At 38.7% G+C, this 17,305-nt stretch overlaps 1 non-coding gene across 1 annotated transcript; it reads right to left on the reverse strand.

Moving 5' to 3' along the window:
* Nucleotides 1–232: 232 nt before the first annotated feature.
* LOC112780989 (small nucleolar RNA R71) lies at nt 233–336 on the reverse strand. Its single transcript, XR_003191791.1, has one exon. It is a non-coding gene; the product is annotated as a small nucleolar RNA R71 (small nucleolar RNA).
* Nucleotides 337–17,305: the final 16,969 nt, after the last annotated feature.

Raw genomic sequence — 17,305 nt, forward strand, 5'->3', positions numbered from 1 at the left:
TGGACTTTTATTGGAAGATCCTCATCAGTTCTTAGCTGAGTTCTTGCAAATCTGTGACACTGTTAAGACCAATGGGGTCAATCTTGAGGTCTACAGGCTTATGCTTTTCCCTTTCGCTGTAAGAGACAGAGCTAGGACATGGTTGGACTCACAACTTAAAGATAGCCTGAACTCTTAGAAAAAGTTGGTCAATGCTTTCTTGGCCAAATTCTTTCCACCTCAAAAGTTGAGCAAGCTTAGAGTGGAAGTCCAAACCTTCAGACAGAAGGAAGGTGAATCCCTCTATGAAGCTTGGGAAAGATACAAGCAATTGATCAGAAGATGTCCTTCTGACATGTTTTCAGAATGGAGCATCATATGTATATTCTATGATGGTCTGTCTGAATTGTCCAAGATGTCATTGGATCACTCTACTGAAGGATCTCTTCATCTGAAGAAGATGCCTGCAGAAGCCCAGGAACTCATTGAAATAGTTGCAAATAACCAGTTCATGTACACTTCTGAAAGAAATCCTGTGAATAATAGGACAACTCAGAAGAAAGGAGTTCTTGAGATTGATACTCTAAATACCATATTGGCTCAGAATAAAATATTGACTCAGTAAGTCAATATGATTTCTCAGAGTCTGACTGGAATGCAAGCTGCATCTGGCAGTATTTAAGAAGCCTCCTCTGAAGGAGAGCTTATGACCCTGAGAATCCTGCAATGGAAGAGGTGAATTACATGGGAGAATCCTATGGAAACACCTATAATCCTTCATGGAGGAATCATCCTAATTTCTCATAGAAGGATCAGTAGAAGCCTAATCAAGGTTTCAATAATAATAATGGTGGGAGAAATAGGTTTGGCAATAGCAAGCCTTTTCCATCATCTTCAGAGCAATAGACAGAGAATTCTAAGCAGAGCCACTCTGACTTAGCAACCATAGTCTCTGATCTATCTAAGACCACTCTCAGTTTCATGACTGAAACAAGGTCCTCCATAAGAAATTTGGAGGCACAAGTGGGTCAACTGAGTAAAAGAGTCACTGAAATCCCTCTTAGTACTCTCCCAAGCAATACAGAAAAGAATCCAAAAAGAGAGTGCAAGGCCATAACTTTAACCAACATGGCCGAACCTGGAGAGGAAGAAAAGGCAGTGATTTCCAATGAGAAAGACCTCAATGGACGTTCACTGGCCACTTAGGAGTTTCCTATTGATGAACCAAAGGAATCTGAGGCTCATATAGAGACCATAGAGATTCTACTGAACTTACTGTTGCCATTCATGAGCTCTGATGAGTATTCTTCCACTGAAGAAGATGAAGATATTACTGGAGAGCAAGTTGCTCAGTATCTAGGAGCAATCATGAAGCTGAATGCCAAGTTGTTTGGTAATGAGACTTGGGAGGATGAACCTCCATTGCTCATTAATGAACTAAATACCCTGGCTCAACAGAAATTTCCTCAGAAGAAACTGGATCCCGAAAAATTCTTAATACCTTGCATCATAGGCACAATGACCCTTAAGAAGGCTCTGTGTGACCTTGGTTCAAGTATAAACCTCATGCCACTCTCTTTAATGGAGAAGCTAGGGATCTTTGAGGTATAAGCTGCAAGAATCTCACTAGAGATGGCAGATAATTCAAGGAAACAGGCTTATGGACTTGTAGAGGATGTCTTAGTGAAGGTTGAAGGCTATTACATCCCTGCTGACTTCATAATCCTAGACACTGGGAAGGATGAAGATGAATCCATCATCCTTGGAAGACCCTTCCTAGCCACAGCAAGAGCTGTGATTGATGTGGACAGAGGAGAGTCAGTCCTTCAATTGAATGAGGACTACCTTGTGTTTAAGGCTCAAGGATCTTCTTCTGTAACCATGGAGAGGAAGCATGAAAAGCTTCTCTCAATACAGAGTCAAACAAAGCCCCCACACTCAACTTCTAAGTTTGGTGTTGGGAGGCCAACATCAAGCTCTGAGTCTCTCTGAAGCTCTCTAAGAGCTTCACTGTCAAGCTATTGACATTAAAGAATCGCTTGTTAGGAGGCAACCCAATGTTATTTAATTATATTTATTTATTTTTCATTGTTATTTTATGTTTTCTTTAGGTTGATGATCATGTGAAGTCATAAAAACAACTACAAAATTAAAGCAAAATGAAAAACAGCATGAAAAACAGCACACCCTGAAGGACAGACTTACTGGCGTTTAAACGCTAGTAGGGATAGCAGAATGGGCATTTAACGCCCAGCCTGGCAGCATTCTGGGCATTAAACGCCAGAAATGGGCATCTGGCTGGCGTTTAATGCCAGAATTGGGTAGCAGAGTGGCGTTTAACGCCAGGAAAGGTAGTAGAGCTGGTGTTAAATGCCAGAATTGGCACAGAATGGGCGTTTGAACGCCAGAATGGTGCAGGGAGCAGAATTCCTTGACACCTCAGGATCTGTGGACCCCACAGGATTCCCACTTACCCCACCTCTTCTTCTCTCCTCTTCATGCCTTTCCATAACACTCTTTCCCAAATACCCTTGACCGATCCCATCAATAACTCTTCCCCAAATACCCTTCACCACTCACATCTATCCATCATAAAACCCCACCTACCTCACCATTCAAATTCAAACCATTTCCCTCCCAAACCCACCCATTCTCACACGGATCCCCTCTCCTTCCTACCCTATAAATACCCATCCTCACTACCTTCATTTTCACACATCACAAACACTTCTTTCTCCCTTGGCCGAACCACTCACCTCCCTTCATTCCCTCAATTTCTTCTTCTTCTACTCATTTCTTTCTTCTTTTGCTCGAGGACGAGCAACTATTCTAAGTTTGGTGTGGGAAAAGCTAAAGCTTTTTATTTTTCCATAACCATTAATGGCACCTAAGGCTGGAGAAACCCCTAGAAAGAGGAAAGGAAAGACAATTGTTTCCACCTCCGAGTCATGGGAGATGGAGAGATTCATCTCAAAAGTGAATCAAGACCACTTCTATGAAGTTGTGGCCAAGAAAAAGGTGATCCCCGAGGTCCCCTTCAAGCTCAAAAAGAGTGAATATCCGAAGATCTGACATGAGATTCAAAGAAGAGGTTGGACAACTCTCACCAACCCCATTCAACAAGTCAGAATCTTAATGGTTCAAGAGTTCTATGCTAATGCATGGATCACTAGGAACCATGATCAAAGTATGAACCCGAACCCAAAGAATTGGCTCACAATGGTTCGGGGGAATTACTTGGATTTCAGTCCGGAAAATGTGAGGTTGGCATTCAACTTGCCAATGATACAAGGAGATCCTCACCCTTTCACTATAAGGGTCAACTTTGATCAAAGGTTGGACCAAGTCCTCATGGAAATTTGTGTGGAAGGAGCTCAATGGAAGAGAGACTCAAGAGGCAAGCTGGTTCAACTAAGAAGGCTTGACCTCAAACCCATGGCTAGGGGATGGTTGGAGTTCATCCAACGCTCTATCATTCCTACTAGCAACTGGTCTGAAGTTACAATAAACCGGGCTATCATGATCCATAGTATCATAATTGAAGAGGAAGTAGAAGTTCATGAGATTATATCCCTAGAACTCTACAAGGTGGTGGATAAGCCCTCTATTTTGGCAAGGTTAGCCTTCCCTCATCTCATTTGTACCCTATGCAATTCAGCTGGAATTGTCATAGAGGAGACAAGACCATCACTAAGAAAAGGATGGAGCAAACAAGAGAGCCCACTCATGGACCTCAATAAGAGCATGAGGAAGTTACTCATCATTAAATCCCTGAGATGCCTCAAGGGATGCACTTTCCTCCACAAAACTATTGGGAGCAAATCAACACCTCCTTAGGAGAATTGAATTCCAACATGGGACAACTAAGGATGGAGCACCAAGAGCATTCCATCCTCCTCCATGAAATCAGAGAGGACTAAAGAGCCATGAGGGAGGAGCAACAAAGGCAAGGAAGAGACATAGAGGAGCTCAAGCACTCTATAAGATCTTCAAGAGGAAGAACTAGTCGCCATCACTAAGGTGGACCCGTTCTTTAATTTCCTTGTTCTTATTTTTTCTGTTTTTCAAAAATTATGCTTTATGTTTTGTCTATATTTGTGTCTTTATTACATGATCATTAGTGTCTAGTATCTATGTCTTAAAGCTATGAATGTCCTATGAATCCATCACCTCTCTTAAATGAAAAATGTTTTTATTTGCAAAAGACCTAGAAATGCATGATTTCGAATTCTATCTTGAAATTAGTTTAATTATTTTGATATGGTGGCAATACCTTTTGTTTTCTGAATGAATGCTTGAACAATGCATATTTTTTATATTGTTGTTCATGAATGTTAAAATTGTTGGCTCTTGAAAGAATAATGGAAAATGAGAAATGTTATTGATAATCTGAAAAATCATAAAATTGATTCTTGAAGCAAGAAAAAGCAATGAATAGACAAAGCTTGCGAAAAAAAATATGAAAAAAAAGAAAAAAGAAAAAGCAAGCAGAAAAAGCCAATAACCCTTTAAACCAAAAGGCAAGGGTAAAAATGATCCAAGGTTTTGAGCATTAATGGATAGGAGGGCCCACAGGGATAAAATCCTGGCCTAAGCGGCTAAATCAAGCTGTTCCTAACCATGTGCTTGTGGTGTGAAGGTGTCAAGTGAAAATCTTGAAACTGAGCGGTTAAAGTCGTGGTCCAAAGCAAAAAAATTGTGCTTAAGAGCTCTGGACACCTCTAACTAGGGACTCTAGCAAAGCTGAGTCACAATCAGAAAAGGTTCACCCAGTCATGTGTCTGTGGCATTTATGTATCCGGTGGTAATACTGGAAAACAAAATGCTTAGGGTCACGGCCAAGACTCATAAAGTAGCTGTGTTTAAGAATCAACATACTGAACTAGGAGAATCAATAACACTATCTGAATTCTGAGTTCCTATAGATGCCAATCATTCTGAACTTCAAAGGATAAAAGGAGATGCCAAAACTGTTCAGAAGCAAAAAGGCTACAAGTTCCACTCATCTAATTGAAGATAATATTCATTGATAAGTTTGGAATTTATTATATTTTCTCTTCTTTCTATTCTATTTTATTTTCAGTTACTTGGGGACAAGCAACAATTTAAGTTTGGTGTTGTGATGAGCGGATAATTTATACCCTTTTTGGCATTGTTTTTACATAGTTTTTAGTATGTTTTTGATACTTTTCATTATATTTTTATTAGTTTTTATTAAAAAATCACATTTCTGGAATTTACTATGAGTTTGCGTGTTTTTCTGTGATTTCAGGTATTTTCTGGCTGAAATTGAGGGACCTGTGTAAAAATCTGATTCAGAGGCTAAAAAAGGATTGCAGATGCTGTTGGATTCTGACCCTGCTGCACTCGAAGTGGATTTTCTGGAGTTACAGATACCCAATTGGCGCGCTCTCAATTGTGTTGGAAAGTAGACATCCTGGAATTTCCAGCATTATATAATAGTCTATACTTTGCTCGAGATTTGATGGCCCAAACTGGCGTCCAAAGACTGCCTAAAATATCTTGGCGTAAAACACCCAAACTGGCACTAGAATTGGAGTTAAACGCCCAAACTGGCACCAAAGTTGGTGTTTAACTCCAGAAACAGCCTAAGCACGAAAAAGCTTCAATGCTCAGCCCAAGCACAGACCAAGTGGGCTCCGGAAGTGGATTTCTGCACTATCTGCACTTAGTTACTCATTTTCTGTAAATCCTAGGTTACTAGTTTAGTATAAAAACTACTTTAGAGATTTATTTTATATCATCTTTTGGAATCATATGTTCCTGTTTTGATCATTGTTCACGTTTGGGGGCTGGCCACTCGGCCATGCCTAGACCTTTTTCACTTATGTATTTTCTACGGTGGAATTTCTACACCCCAGAGATTAAGGTGTGGAGCTCTGCTGTTCTTCATAAATTAATGCAATTACTACTGTTTTCTATTCAATTCACGCCTACTTCTTCTCTAAGATATACTCTCGTACTTAATTCAGTTAAGTCAGAATGAAGGGGTTACTCATGACAATCACCCAATCTTCGTTACTCACTTAGCCAAGATTCGCGTGCCTGACAACCACAAAGCAGTCTACATGATGTTCAACGTAGTCATTGGACGACAGTTGGAGTATACTCTCTTGGATATCTAATACACGGACCGAGTCTGTGAGATTAGTATCTTCGTGGTATAGGCTAGAATTATTGGCAGCCATTCCTGGGATCCGGAAAGTCTAAACCTTGTCTGTGGTATTCCGAGTAGGATCTGGGAAGGGATGTCTGTGATGAGCTTCAAACTCGCGAGTGTTGGGCATAATGACAGACGCAAAAGGATCAATGGATCCTATTCCAACATGATCGAGAACCGACAGATGATTAGTCGTGCGGTGACAGCGCATTTGGACCATTTTCACTGAGAGGACGGGAGGTAGCCATTGACAACGGTGAAACCCAACATAAAGCTTGCCATGGAAAGGAGTATGAATGATTGGATGAAGACAATAGGAAAGCAGAAGTTCAGGAGGAACAAAGCATCTTCATACGCTTATCTGAAATTCTCACCAATGAATTACATAAGTATCTCTATCTTATTTTATATTTTATTCATCTTTTAATTATCAATTCTCCATAACCATTTGAATCTACCTGATTGATATTTACAAGATGACCATAGCTTGCTTGAAGCCGACAATCTCCGTGGGATCGACCCTTACTCACGTAAGGTTTATTACTTGGAGGACCCAGTGCACTTGCTGGTTAGTTGTGCGGAGTTGTGACAAAGAGTTGAGATTACAATTGTGCGTACCAAGTTGTTGGCGCCATTGATGATCACAATTTCATGTACCAAGTTTTTGGCGCCGTTGCCGGGGATTGTTCGAGTTTGGACAACTGACGGTTCATCTTGTTGCTTAGATTAGGTAATTTTATTTTATGTTTAAGCTTTTTACTTTCTTATTTTCGAAAAAAAATTTCAAAAATACAAATTTTTTTCTATTCTGTTCTTCAGAGTTTTTAAGAATGAATTCTAAAGTTTTATGATGATCTGTTGAAGTCTGGCTGGCTGTGAAGCCATATCTAATCTTTTGGACCGAGGTTTCAACTTATCATCATAAGAGCTTGATGATTTCTATCAATCTTGCTGTTGAAAGTAATGATCTGCTAAAGCTTGGCTGGCCATTGGCCATGTCTAGTGTTTTGGACTGGAGCTTTCACTGAAAGCTTGGCTGGCTAGTAAGCCATGTCTAATTCCTGGACCGGAGTTTTAGACTAACATTGCATGATTCTTGGAATTCTTATTAAAAATTTTGAATATCTCTATTTTCTTTTCCAAAATAATTTTCGAAAAATATACAACAAAATTTTAAAATCACAAAAATAAAAAATAATTTGTGTTTCTTGTTTAAGTCTGGTGTCAAATTTTAAGTTTGGTGTCCTGCATATTTATTCAATTCCCTGCATTTTTCGAATATATGAATTATGTTCTTCATTAATCTTCAAGTTGTTCTTGATGATTTCCTTGCTCTGATCTTTAAATTCTCTTGTTTTGTGTGTTTTATTGTTTCTCATATGCATTCTCAATTTGTTAGCGTCTCTAATATGAAAATTTCTAAGTTTGGTGTCTTGCATGCATTGTTTGTTTGATCTTAGTTTTCATGATTAGTTGCATTTTGATTATTTTTCATCATTAAAAATTTAAAAAAAAAATTTCAAAATGATGTCTTTTCAAGTTAATAATACAGAGAATTGAAGATTCAGAACATACAGCAGAGGAATTACAGAAAAAAAAGCTGGGCGTTCAAAACGCCCAGTAAGGAAGGAAAACTGGTGTTTAAACGCCAGCCAGGGTACCTGGCTGGACGTTAAACGCCCAAAAAGGTAGAATTTTGGGCGTTAAACGCCAAAATGGATACCATTTTGGGCGTTTAATGCCAGGATGGCACAAGAGGGAAGATTTTATTTTTTATTCAAATCTTTTTCAAATTTTCATAATTTTTCAAAAATCAAATCTTTTTCAAATCATATCTTTTCAATAATATCTTTTCAAAATCAATTCCTTTCCATTTTTTTTAGCATTTTCGAAAATCCTTGCTACAATTAATGATTTAATTCAAAACTTTCAAGTTGTTACTTGTCTATTAAGAAAGGTTCAATAATTAAATTTTAGAATCATATCTTTTAAATTTCTTGTTAGCCAAGGCATTAATTTTAGAAATCAAATCTTTTTAATTATTTGTCAATCATATCTTCTTAAAAACCATATTTTCTCAATCATATCTTCTCAATCACATCTTTTTAAAAATTGATTTTCAATCATATCTTTTTGATTTCTAATTTCAAAATCTTTTTTTTTTCAAAATTACTAAACTACTTTCTCAATTTTAATTTTCGAAAATCATCAATCAATTTTTTCAAAATTTCTTTTAATTATTTCAAAATCTTTTTAAATTTGATTTTGAAAATTCTTCCCCTCCTCTCACATCCTTCTATTTAAGGACTAACACTCCTCCACTATCAGCAATTCAGACTCTCCCTCTATAAGTTTGAATTCTCTCTTCTCTACCTCCTCCTTCCATTCTTCTCTTCCTCTGACACCTCAAGGAATCTCTATACTGTGACATAGAGGATTCCATACTTTCTTGTTCTCTTCTCTTTCATATGAGTAGGAGCAAGGACAAAGGCATTCTTGTTGAAGCTAATCCTGAACCTGAAAGGACCTTGAAGAGAAAGCTAAGAGAAGCTAAAGCACAACTCTCTGGAGAGGACCTAAAAGAAATTTTCAAACAAGAAGAAGCCATGGCAGCCGAAAACAACAACAATGGCAACAATGCAAGGAAGGTGCTTGGTGACTTTACTGCACCTACTCCCGACTTCTATGGGAGAAGCATCTCAATCCCTGCCATTGGAGCAAACAACTTTGAGCTTAAGCCTCAATTAGTTTCTCTAATGCAACAGAATTGCAAGTTTCATGGACTTCCATTGGAAGATCCTCATCAGTTTTTAGCTAAATTCTTGCAAATCTATGACACTGTCAAGACCAATGGGGTTGTTCCTGAGGTCTACAGACTTATGCTATTCCCTTTTGTTGTAAGAGACAGAGCTAGGATATGGTTGGATTCACAACCTAAGGAAAGCCTGAACTCTTGGGAAAAGCTGGTCAGTGCTTTCTAGCCAAATTCTTTCCACCTCAAAAATTGAGTAAGCTAAGAGTGGAGGTCCAGACCTTCAGACAGAAGGAAGGTGAATCCCTCTATGAAGCTTAGGAAGGATACAAGCAATTGATCAGAAAGTGTCCTTCTGACATGCTTTCTGAATGGAGCATCATAGGTATCTTCTATGATGATCTGTCTGAACTGTCCAAGATGTCATTGAACAGCTCTGCTAGAGGATCTCTTCATCTAAAGAAGACGCCTGCAGAAGCTCAGGAACTCATTGAGATGGTTGCAAATAACCAATTCATGTACACTTCTGAAAAGAACCCTGTGAATAATGGGACAAATCAGAAGAAAGGAGTTCTTGAGATTGATACTATGAATGCCATATTGGCTCAGAACAAAATATTAACTCAGCAAGTCAATATGATCTCTCAGAGTCTGTCTGGCATACAAGCAGCAACAGGCAGTACGAAAGAAGCTTCATAAGAAGAAGAAGCTTATGATCCTAAAAACCCAGCAATGGAAGAGGTGAATTACATGGGAGAACCCTATGGAAACACCTATAATCCTTCATGGAGAAATCATCCAAATCTCTCATAGAAGGACCAACAGAGGCCTCAACAAGGCTTCAACAACAGTAATGGTGGAAGAAATAGGTTTAGCAATAGCAAACCTTTTCCATCATCTTCTCAGCAACAGACAGAGAATTCTAAGCAGGGCCACTCTGACTTAGCAACTGTAGTCTCTGATCTATCTAAGACCACTCAAAGTTTCATGACTGAAACAAGGTCCTCTATTAGAAATTTAGAGGCACAAATGGGTCAGCTGAGTAAGAGGATTACTGAACTCCCTCCTAGTACTCTCCCAAGCAATACAGAAGAGAACCCAAAGAGAGAATGCAAGGCCATAAACACGTCCCACATGGCCAAATGCATAGAGGAGGGAAAGGCAGTGATTTCCATTGAGGAAGACCTCAATGGACGTCCACTGGCCTCCAAGGAGTTCCCTAATGAGGAACCATAGGAATCTGAGGCTCACACTGAGACCATAGAGATTCTATTGAATTTACTTCTGCCATTCATGAGCTCTGATGAGTATTTTTCCTCTGAAGAGGATGAAGATGTTACTGAAGAGCAAGTTGCTAAATACCTTGGAGCAATCATGAAGCTAAATGCTAAGTTATTTGGTAATGAGACTTGGGAGGATGAACCCCCCTTGCTCACTAAAGAACTGGATGACTTGACTAGGCAGAGATTGCCTCAGAAGAGACAGGATCCTGGAAAGTTCTCAATACCTTGTACCATAGGCACCATGACCTTTGAAAAGGCTATGTGTGACCTAAGGTCAAGTATAAACCTCATGCCTCTCTCTGTGATGGAGAAGCTAGGGATCCTTGAGGTACAAGCTGCAAAAATCTCACTAGAGATGGTAGACAATTCAAGGAAACAGGCTTATGGACTTGTAGAGGATGTCTTGGTAAAGGTTGAAGGCCTCTACATCCCTGCTGATTTCAAAATCCTAGCCACTGGGAAGTGTATGGATGAATCCATCATCCTTGGCAGACCCTTCCTAGCCACAGCAAAAGCTGTGATTGATGTTGACAGAGGAGAATTGGTCCTTCAAGTGAATAAGGACTCCCTTGTGTTTAAAGCTCAAGGATCTCCCTCTGTAACTATGGAGAGGAAGCATGAAAAGCTTCTCTCGATACAGAGTCAATTAGAGACTCCACATTCAAATTCTAAGTTTGGTGTTGGGAGGCCATCATCATGCTCTAAGTATTTGTGAGGCTCCATGAGAGCCCACTATCAAGCTATTGACATTAAAGAAGCGCTTGTTGGGAGGCAACCCAATTTTATCATATCTATTTATTTTCCATTGTTATTTTATGTTTTCTGTAGGTTGATGATCATGTGAAGCCACAAAAATAACTGAAAAAGCAAAAACAGAATAAAAAATAGTATTAAAAATAGCACACCCTGGAAGAGAAGCTTACTGGCGTTTAAACGCCAGTATGGGTAGCAGAATGGGCGTTAAACGCCCAGTCTGGCACCATTCTGGGCGTTTAACGTCAGAAATGGGCACCAGACTGGCGTTTAACGCCAGAAATGGGCACAGAGCTGGCGTTTAAATGCCAGAAAGGGGAGAAAAGTTGGCGTTAAACGCCAGAAATGGGCAGGAACCTGGCGTTTAATGCCAGGATTGGCAATCAAGGGGGCGTTTACATGCCAACATGGTGCAGGGATGAGAAATTCTTGACACCTCAGGATCTGTGGACCCCACAGGATCCCCACCTACTTCATCTCTCTCTTCTTCACACCTTCCCATAACACCCTTCCCCAAAAACCCCTTACCTATCAAATCCTACCCTCTTCTCCATAATCTCTTCACCAATCCACATCCATCCATCATAAAACCCCACATACCTTACTATTCAAATTCAAACCACTTTCCCTCCCATACCCACCCATACATGGCCGAACCCTACCCCTCTCTCCACTCCTATATAAACCCCTCTTTACTCCTTCATTTTCACACATCATACACACTACTTACCCCCTTAGCTGAAACACTACACCCCCCTCCATCTCCTCTATTTCTTCCTCTTCTACTCTTTTCTTTCTTCTTTTGCTCGAGGACGAGCAAATCTTCTAAGTTTGGTGTGGTAAAAACACTGCTTTTTGTTTTTCTATAACCATTTATGGCACCAAAGGCCGGAGAAACCTCTAGAAAGAGGAAAGGGAAGGCAAAAGCTTCCAGCTCTGAGTCATGGGAGATGGAGAGATTCATCTCAAGGGTGCATCAAGACCACTTCTATGAAGTTGTGGCCAAGAAGAAGGTGATCCCCGAGGTCCCTTTCAAGCTTAAAAGGGCGAATATCCAGAGATCCGACATAAAATTCGAAGAAGAGGTTGGGAAATACTCACCAACCCCATTCAACAAGTCGGGATCTTAATGGTTCAATAGTTCTATGCCAATGCATGGATCACCAAGAACTATGATCAAAGTGTGAACCCGGACCCAAAGAATTGGCTCACAATGGTCCGAGGAAAATGCTTAGATTTTAGTCAGGAAAATGTAAGGTTGGCATTCAACTTGCCCATGATGCAAGGAGATGCATGCCCCTACACTAGAAGGGTCAACTTTGATCAATTGGACCAAGTCCTCATAGACATTTGTGAAGAGGGCGCTCAATGGAAGAGAGATTCAAGAGGGAAGCCAGTTCAACTAAGAAGGCATGACCTCAAGCCCGTGGCTAGGGGATGGTTGAAGTTCATCCAACGCTCAATCATTCCTACTAGCAACCGGTCTGAAGTTACTTTAGACCGGGCTATCATGATCCATAGCATCATGATTGGAGAGGAAGTAGAAGTTCATGAGGTTATATCCCTAGAACTCTACAAGGTGGCGGACAAGTCCTCTACTTTGGCAAGGTTAGCCTTCCTTTATCTCATTTGTCACCTCTGCAATTCAGCTGGAATTGACATAGAGGAAGACATCCTCATTGATGAGGACAAGCCCATCACTAAGAAAAGGATGGAGCACATAAGAGAGCCCACTCGTGGGCAAGAGCATGAGAAAATTCCTCATCATGAAATCCCTGAGATGTCTCAGGGGATGCATTTTCCTCCACAAAACTATTGGGAGCAAATCAACATATCCCTAGGAGAACTAAGTTCCAACATGGGACAACTAAGGGTGGAGCACCAAGACCATTCCATCCTCCTCTATGAAATTAGAGAAGACCAAAGAGCCATGAGGGAGGAGCAACAAAGGCAAGGAAGAGATATAGAGGAGCTCAAGGACTCCATAAGATCTTCAAGAGGAAGAACAAGCCGCCATCACTAAGGTGGACTCGTTCTTTAATTTCCTTGTTCTTATTTTTCTGTTTTTCGAAAATTATGCTTTGTGTTTTATTTATGTTTGTGTCTTATTACATGATCATTAGTGTCTTAGTGTATATGCCTTAAAGCTATGAATGTCCTATTAATCCATCACCTTTCTTAAATAAAAAATGTTTTTAATTGCAAAAGAACAAGAAGTACATGAATTTCAAATTTTAAAATAGTTTAATTATTTTGATGTGGTGGTAATACTTTTTGTTTTTCTGAATTAATGCTTGAACAGTGCATATTTGATAAAATTGTTGGCTCTTGAAAGAATGATGAAAAAGGAGAAATGTTATTTGATAATCAAAAAAATCAAAAAATTAATTCTTGAAGCAAGAAAAAGCAGTGAAAAGCTTGTAGAAAAAATATATGCAAAAAAAAGAGGCAAAAAAATAAAGAAAAAAAAGAAAAAGAAAAAAAGAGAGAAAGAAAAAGCAAGCAGAAAAAGCCAATAGCCCTTTAAACCAAAAGGCAAGGGTAAAATAAAAAGGATCTAAGGCTTTGAGCATCAGTGGATAAGAGGGCCCATAAGAATAAAATCCTGGCCTAAGCGGCTAAACCAAGCTGTCCCTAACCATGTGCTTGTGGCGTGAAGGTGTCAAGTGAAAAGCTTGAGACTGAGCGGTTAAAGTCGTGGTCCAAAACAATAAGAGTGTGCTTAAGAGCTCTGGACACCTCTAATTGGGGACTCTAGCAAAGCTGAGTCACAATCTGAAAAGGTTCACCCAGTTATGTGTCTGTGGCATTTATGTATCCGATGGTAATACTGGAAAACAAAATGCTTAGGGTCACGGCCAAGACTCATAAAGTAACTGTGTTCAAGAATCAACATACTAAACTAGAAGAATCAATAACACTATCTAAATTCTGAGTTCCTATAGATGCCAATCATTCTAAACTTCAAAGGATAAAGTGAGATGCCAAAACTATTCAGAAGCAAAAAGCTAATAGCCCCGCTCATCTAATTAAGACTGATCTTCATAGATGTTTTTGGAATTCATTGTATATTTTCTTCTTTTTATCCTATTTGATTTTCAGTTGCTTGGGGACAAGCAACAATTTAAGTTTGGTGTTGTGATGAGCGGATAATTTATACGCTTTTTGGCATTATTTTTAGGTAGTTTTTAGTATGTTTTAGTTAGTTTTCATTATATTTTTATTAGTTTTTAAATAAAAATCATATTTCTGGACTTTACTTTGAGTTTGTGTGTTTTTCTGTGATTTCAGGTATTTTCTGGCTGAAATTGAAGGACCTGAGCAAAAATCTGATTCAGAGGCTGAAAAAGGACTGCAGATGTTGTTGGATTCTGACCTCCCTGCACTCGAAGTGGATTTTCTAGAGCTATAGAGGCCCAATTGGCGCGCTCTGAATTGCGTTGGAAAGTAGACATCCTGGGCTTTCCAGCAATATATGATAGTCCATACTTTGCCCAATATTTGATGGCCCAAACCGGCGTTCCAAGTCAGGATAAAAATTCTGGCGTCAAAACGTCAGAACTGGCATAAAAGCTGGAGTTAAATGCCCAAACTGGCACAAAAGCTGGCGTTTAACTCCAAGAAAAGTCTCTACACATGAAAGCTTCAATGCTCAGCCCTAGCACACACCAAGTGGGCCCAGAAGTGAATTTCTGCATTAATTACTTATTTCTGTAACCCTAAGCTACTAGTTTTCTATAAATAGGACATTTTGCTATTGTATATTCATACTTTTGGAGATACCTTTTCATCTTTGGAACTTATATGTTCACGTTTGAGGCTGGCCTCATGGCCATGCCTAGACCTTTTGTTCTTATGTATTTTCAACGGTGGAGTTTCTACACACCATAGATTAAGATGTAGAGCTCTGTTGTTCTTCATGAATTAATGCAATTACTACTGTTTTCTATTCAATTCACGCCTAATTCTTCTCTAAGATATACTCTTGTACTTAATTCAGTTAAGTCAGAATGAAGGGGTGATCCGTGACAATCACCCAATCTTCGTTACTCGCTTAGCCAAGGTTGCGTGCCTGACAACCACAAAGTGATCTACATGATGTTCAACGTAGTCATTGGACGACAGCTGGAGTATACTCTCTTGGGTTTCTAATCTAAGATTAGAACCTTCGTGGTATAGGCTAGAATTATTGGCGGCCATTCCTGAGATCTGGAAAGTCTAAACCTTGTCTGTGGTATTCCGAGTAGGATCTGGGAAGGGATGTCTGTGATGAGCTTCAAACTCGCGAGTGTTGGGCGTAATGACAGACGCAAAAGGATCAATGGATCCTATTCCAACATGATCGAGAACCGACAGATGATTAGTCGTGTGGTGATAGCGCATTTGGACCATTTTCACTGAGAGGACGGGAGGTAGCCATTGACAACGGTGAAACCCAACATAAAGCTTGCCATGGAAAGGAGTATGAATGATTGGATGAAGACAATAGGAAAGCAGAAGTTCAGGAGGAACAAAGCATCTTCATACGCTTATCTGAAATTCTCACCAATGAATTATATAACTATCTCTATCTTATTTTGTATTTTATTCATCTTTTAATTATCAATTCTCCATAACCATTTGAATCTGCCTGGCTGAGATTTACAAGATGACCATAACTTGCTTCAAGCCGACAATCTCCGTGGGATCGACCCTTACTCACGTAAGGTTTATTACTTGGATGACCCAGTGCACTTGCTGGTTAGTTGTGCGGAGTTGTGACAAAGAGTTGAGATTATAATTGTGCGTACCAAGTTGTTGGCGCCATTGATGATCACAATTTCATGCACCACTTACATGTGGTTAAATTGAGTCAAATTTTTCAAGGAATCACATATGCACAGCCAAAGGCCAAATCATATCAAAACACATTCACAGTTGAGTTGAGTCAATCAAAAGAGTTTACAAACTTGCAGGAATAACAGTGATTAAACATGGATATATGGAAATGATCTATTGAACCCTCACTAGATTTGTATATACACTCTAATCACTCAGTGTTTAGGATTAATCACTCTACTCTTCTCTAGTCATGCTTTCTAAAACTTTGTTCTTCATCTAACCAATCAACAAATATTTAATGTACACATGCAAACATCATGAGGTCTTTTCAAGGTTGTAATGGGGTTAAGGCAAGTGTGAAGATACATGTATGGCCAAGTGAGCTATAAATTGAATCCTTGATTAGTCTAAGATCTCACCTAATATATACATATTCTATATAACTCTAAAATTATGCCTAACTTCCCAAATTTCCCACTTTTGTATCACATATTCATGTACCAAATTATTTTTAATTTCATCACATGTGCATTGATTTTTACTATACTTAATACTGGGGTAATTTTGTCCCCTTATTTGCTTACTTAATTATAGGAAAATATATATTTTTTTATTTATTTTTTGAAATTAAACATAACATATCAATGCACATAGTATTTTAATTATTTTGGTCTCACATGAGCATGCACCCAAATTCCAAGTATTTTGTCAATTTAATCCTTTCCTATCAACCCGTGTTCTCATAATTTCCCCACACTTACTGGATACACAATCTCTATCTTAAGCTAACCAAAGATACAATTTGGGTGTAATTAATTTATTTTTCTGCTTAAGGCTAGTGATGTGGTAAAATACAGAATAAATGAGATTAAAAGGCTCAAGGTGGCAAACAAGGGTGACTTAAAAAGGTAGGCTATTTGGGATAAGTGAGCAAAAATAAGTAATGGCCTCAATCATATGCAAGCATGTAAATACATTCTATATTGGACATATAGAATGGAACAAAGTAAAAGATTGCAATCATAGGGAAGGAAACACACAAGAATAAAATATTATGGCTAAATAATGTAACCATGCAATTAAGCTCAAATCTCACAGGTTGTGTGTTCTTTGGCCCAAAACCATATATTAGTCATGTATATCATGCAAGTAGGGATAAAGAATTTCAACTCTAATCAATGTGAATGTTTGAATGGATTTTGTAAAAATAAATACATTTCTTGAAAAATGTCATCAATTTGCCAACACTTATTACTATATATCTATGCTAAGTGGATTGTTGTAATTATGAAAAACTAAAAATTTCTAGTTTACTCTCTATTTTCAATTAAACCAAATTCTCATATGCTAAAAAAAAGGGTAAACTAAACTTAATAATTCATATTTTTCTAAATCACAACTAATAAACTAAGAGTGTAAATCAAGCTAAATATCTAAGATATATACAGCCCAAAGTGCAAAATGTAATAAAGTAGAAATAAACAAAAATACAGTAAAAGAAAATGTGCAAATACTGAAAGGAAAATAAGATAAAAT

This window comes from Arachis hypogaea, chromosome 19, assembly GCF_003086295.3.
Source record: "Arachis hypogaea cultivar Tifrunner chromosome 19, arahy.Tifrunner.gnm2.J5K5, whole genome shotgun sequence".
Classification (NCBI taxonomy): Eukaryota; Viridiplantae; Streptophyta; class Magnoliopsida; order Fabales; family Fabaceae; genus Arachis; species Arachis hypogaea.